Source organism: Lycium barbarum, chromosome 10 (assembly GCF_019175385.1).
Source record: "Lycium barbarum isolate Lr01 chromosome 10, ASM1917538v2, whole genome shotgun sequence".
Taxonomy (NCBI): domain Eukaryota; kingdom Viridiplantae; phylum Streptophyta; class Magnoliopsida; order Solanales; family Solanaceae; genus Lycium; species Lycium barbarum.
This window is the reverse complement of record NC_083346.1, coordinates 114,457,723-114,463,300: the sequence shown is the minus strand read 5'-3', so window position 1 is coordinate 114,463,300 and position 5,578 is coordinate 114,457,723. Positions and strand designations below refer to the sequence as shown.

Below are 5,578 nucleotides of genomic sequence, written 5' to 3'. Positions count from 1 at the left end.
GAGCACAAACTACAATGTTATATTAATCGTGTTTTAAACATATATATATAATCACTATTCAAAGACAACTATATATACATAGATGCATTATAATCTAAAGTGTTGGGTCCGTGCGCAGCACGGGCAAAGACCGTCTAGTGAACTAATAAGCATTAAGAGTCATGCAAACATTTAAATCACAATTATCACATGTAGAATCTCAAGTAACCCAAAATTAATTTTGATCAAAATGTCTAAATCATTAATTCAATATCAAAGTCATTGGACAGTTATAATGGGTTGACCAAAGACCAATTCAGAACAAGTGAGATATTTTGGTCTTACAAAAATGTAGCACTGTAAGAAATATTTTGAGTCCATTTTTAGAAAAGTTGTGATTGACTCAATCTTCAGAAATATTTTCAATATCTTGCAAACTCACAAATGATAAACATATAGTAGTTAAGAGAATAATGAACCAATTTGTATCATGAAAGGATATAAAATTGTACTTCATTGCCATATCAATTTCTTTCCTCAAAGTGAGAAAATATCTGCATCTTAATATGCAATGTCTTCAAGGCAAGCTTCCATATAATCTTTTATCAGCTAGATAAAGTTGTGAATCCTTGCTCTTGACTCTTCATGATATACATGATCAAAACATGATTTATGATAGTCAACTTTGTCTCCTGCAAGGTTTGCATCTGAGGGTATCCCGCTAGATCAAAACTGTTAGTTCTTGGATACAAAAATCAAATTTCTGAGAGCCAACCAGAAATCTCAATAATCTTTTTATAAAAGAATAGGGTGGCTTAAACACGAAATCTGGTCTAATAATTATTGAATTACAATAGAGAGTTAATCATACCTTGGCACTTTTGATTTGTGTACTTACCATTTTTCTTCTTTGCGAGAGAGATATGATGAGCTTACTAGAGTTTTCATGTACAATAAATTTTTCATACAAAATCTCTTGAGTACTCTCTTTGAATACTTGGCTTCGCTTAAAAACCTCTCATCTAACTTTGCATTATTTGAAACTTGAAGAAGGATGTTAATTCTCCCTCGTAATCATGTCAAGTTCGAATACCTTGTAAAATCTTCTTGTTGTGAAATCTTGGGCTATAAGTTTACCCTTAGGTCTTACAACCTTACCATTTTCATAAGGTTCATCTGAACATCCATAATTGTAGATCAGTTTCCTTGGCTATAAGTTCTCATATGTTATTTCCTTCATTTGCATTCAACTATTCTTGCATTGCTGGAATCTTTCATTTACTTCAATGCTTCATCTCTGATTAAGCTTGTACATACATATTCATATCAATCGATTTCTTGTTGTCCAGAGTACGCTCTTCATCTTCATGCTCAATTTCACTTCAACAAACATTAGTCTAAAGGGAACGTGTATAAAGATCTTTATAACTAATTGTTTAAAAGCCATAAGAATTATAAGCAGTAACGATTACAGAGTATACCATGAATTTTACCACTTGGTCCTTACCATGACGATAGACATTTGCAATCAAAAGGACGAGAATAATCAACAAATGATTTTTATTCCTTTTCAAATCTCATATGAAGAGTTCGTTAAGATAGATCAAAAATCATTACTCATGTAACTTGTGATAATTATTTATAGTAGAAATACATACCTCTCACCTTCAGGATTTTGAATATGTCATATGAGGAGGTTATGAAGGCCTCGAGTTATACAACGTTCTTAAAGCTTTGAATGAGGCATTAGTATTCTTACCAAGAGAGAGAATATCATACATCCGATTCCTTCAAGAATAATCTCATACCCACATATATATGAATTAAATTTGTATGATATTAATAATGATTGTATGCTTTCTTGTCCTAATAACTTGTGACATATATTCTAGCTCCTTCATTATTGTAGAATACATATGAACTTTGGAGCATATGTTGTTCCTTGATCAGCCTGTATGCAAATATGAATCATTTTGTTTATGGCTAGACTCAAGGAATTCCTGCAAAACAAATTAGTTTGCTTTTGGTACCCAAGTGTTTTTGGGTCCTTCATGGTTAGTAAATTGTGTAGTTGGAGATGCATGTAAGTGTTTGGGTCTCCAAACATATTTAGATCTTACATGATTTCTAGCATAATTGCACGTAAATGCTTTATGTCCAGAATTACCACAGTAATAACATGTACTATGAGAATAAGAGTGTTCACCTGCAGTTGTCTTATTAGTCGACTTGAACCTTACCTGAGTTGACTTGGTTGAAGTAGGGCATCTACTAGTGGATCCCTTTTCAGTCAATTGGTAGTTCTTAAGGAGATGAGTCGACTTCTATTGATCAAAGTGGTGACTAGAAGATTTGTGCAAAGTCTTCATTTGCTTGTGCAACTCAGAATTTTCTTCTTGAAGTAAGTCAATTTAGTCTGACATTCCTTAAGTCGAATATCCAAGTCTTTCTTTTCTCGTTGAACTTTCTTGAATGCACCAAGAATTCTTTGCAAATCTTTCAAAGCTAGATCTAGAGTTTCCTGTAAATCATCATAATTATTACAAGTCATGATATGAGTATGACATACCTCGTCGGTTTCTTTCTCGTCACTTGAAGAAGAGGTTCTGTGGTTTTAGTCAGTTTCTTTTCCTTCCAGGAAGCATATGAGCGTCATTTCTCCCTGATTACTCTCTTTATCAGATTTATCCTCGTCGCTCCAAGATGAAGTTCTGGAATTCTTCTTCTTGTTGTTGTTAGGACACTTTAATTTAATATGTCCAAGTTTACCACATTCGTAGCAGTGTATGTTCTCTCTTTGTTGGACCTCTTGATTCTGGATGGATTGAGCTCTCTGCTTCTTTCTTCTTTTCCTTTTAACGTTGTTGGATGCCTTATCCAAGTTTTCTTGATATACCTTATCTTTTATGGTGCCCTCATGGATAGCTTCCAATTTGTCCCATATTTCTTTAGCAGTTTTACAAGCGAATATTTTCTCATATTCTTCTTCACCAAGAGCAAAATGGAGCAGGTACATTGCTCTAGCATTTGTTTGCATAATATCCAAATGTTCTTTTGTGTAGTCAAATATGGATGTCTCTTTTTCGACCTTCTTTCCAGCACTATTATTCGGAATAGGCCTCGGCCCATTCTTAATAACTAGCCAGGCTCTATAATCTATTGATTGAACATATATCTTCATTCTATCCTTCCACTGATTGTAGTATAAACTATTGAAGTAGGGTGGCCTGCTTGTTGAGAGTCCCTCTTGAAATATGGCTTCAGTAATTTGATGCCTTGCCATGGAACTTTTCTCACTTGCTGTTAAGCAAAAATAAAAATATGAGACGAGACTTTGATACCAATTGAAAGTACAAGAGGGGGGGGGGGGGGGTGAATTGTAAGCCTGTTAAAAAATTTAGTCGACTACTGTTCGGTGCCAGTCGACTGATAGCGAGATAGCCTGCACACAATTATTAGTCCTTCAATTTGCACAAGTATAAACCACAATAAATAGTAAGGGTGCAGAATATAATCTGAGAGTAATAAAATAAATGACACCAGCAATTTTCATACTGGTTTGGAACTAATGTGGTATCCTAATCCAATCCCCTTGGGTTGCAAGAAGGTTATCTCTTTAAGCTCTTTGTAGTTTGAGTTGAGTACAGCCTTTGTGGTTTTCCTCGTTCACCACCAACGTTTACAAGGTTGGTTTTCACTCGCTCACCAACAACGAACAAGGGTTGGTTTTGACACGCTCACCAACAACGCACAAAGTTGGTTTTTCACTCGCTCATCAACAACGACTCTTTGATTTTTACTCGCTCACCAAAGAAATGAACAATGACACGACCTCTCAATACAAAGCCTCACCAACTATAATATATCTCTCTTCTCTTTTTTGTTTACACAGTAAGTCACTCAGAATTACAATGCTTATGAAAAGTAGAGCAAAGAACTTGAGAAGGTTGAGACGAAAGTATAAGTGGCTGCGTATCTCATCTCGCTTCGCTTGCTCCTATTTATATTGGTTCATTTGAATTTGACCGATGTAAGAATCTCTTTCTGTAGCAGTGATACGATCCACCAAATCTCTTTCCATAAAATTGATTGCTTACTTGAATACGGGCTTGAACTTGGACATCCTTGTCTCATTAAGAGAGAATCTTTATTTAAGGAATGATAATTGTACTCATTCCTTTAATAACTTAGTACTGTGCTGCATTACCCTTCTTTGATTGCCTGATGTTGACTTGTAGAATATTCCAAACAGAATAGATGCCAGCAATAGCTTAGTACCAAACTTTCCCTTTTTGTCCACTTCTTCTTAAATAGATGCCAGGAATAGTTTATTTCCGTTTGCCTCTGCCTTGAGCCACAACTTTTATTTACTTTCCTTGAACACATGTATTTTCCAAGATATAGAATATAATAAAATATTCTTTCATAAATGATAGTAGTAATTTGAACTCCCTGAATCTTCCATTCTTGATTATGGAAAATAAAATCTTTTTCAATAACTGATATTCACTCAATATCCTCCTTCCATAGTCAACAAATCTTCACAATAAACTAATCTCCATGGTCTTTACGAGATTTGCAACTGTAGACTTGTAGTAGAGATCTTTCTTTCATTCCCAACTCGTAGTAGATGTATATTCATATTTGAAATGCAAATTCAATTATTTCTTTTCTTTTCTTTTCTGTACAAATATGAGCTTTTATTTAATCAACCCAAGAGAATTTCAAGATCCTCTTCATTTCACTTTGGATCTTGGTTTATATTAATTTGAATGTAGTCACATCCATCTTCTTGAATTAGTTGTTTGATCACTCTGAATATGGACTCTTTTGTGAACTTGAATCTTCTGGCATATCTTGATGCTCCATAGATTTCGAACCTTCCTTAAGTACCAGATTGATCTTTTCCTTTTGTAGAATATTTTCCTTCCATAGGATCGTAGTAAATATTCTTCCCTTAATTCTTGTACCTTGATTTGAGTAAGTATTTTTCTTCCACATCTTCTTCCGTAATTCCATCTCGTAATATCTTCTTTTCCATATTTGATTAGATTTTCACCAAATCCTTCTTCATCAAATAAACCTATACCAAAAATAAATTTACCACAAGTAAATGTTCTTTTATTAATAATTATGTTGGTTTGTTATCATCAAAATTAATAGGTGAAACCTTGGACCTAACAACCCCCTGTAGAACTTCTCGGTGAGAATAGCATCCGGAAACCCGTGAGTTGGAAATTGAGCTAGATAGTACTTGAACCGCTCCCATGCCGAATATAATTATTCCCCCGGGAGTTGTTTGAACTCAAAGATCTTATCTCGAAGTTCAGCCTTTTTGCTCGGTGGAAACCACTTCTTCAAAAATGTATTGGCTATCTCACTCCAGGTGTGAATAGAATTGCTGGGAAGCTTTTTATACCATTCCCTTGCTCGACCAGCCAAGGAATATTTGACGACCCGTAACCGAAGTGCATCAGCAGAAACAACACCTTGGGATTGTTGAGCACACACGTGCAGGAAGTTCTTCAAATGTCGGAGTGGACAATCCTCCGAAGAATTTTGAAAATAACCTTCAAGTTTCAGCAGCTGATAGATAGAG

General features: G+C 34.8%; 1 non-coding gene across 1 annotated transcript; it reads left to right on the top strand.

Moving 5' to 3' along the window:
• Positions 1-5,200: 5,200 nt before the first annotated feature.
• Positions 5,201-5,306, top strand: LOC132616350 (small nucleolar RNA R71). The gene has a single exon (XR_009573137.1). It is a non-coding gene; the product is annotated as a small nucleolar RNA R71 (small nucleolar RNA).
• The last annotated feature ends 272 nt before the right edge of the window (positions 5,307-5,578 follow it).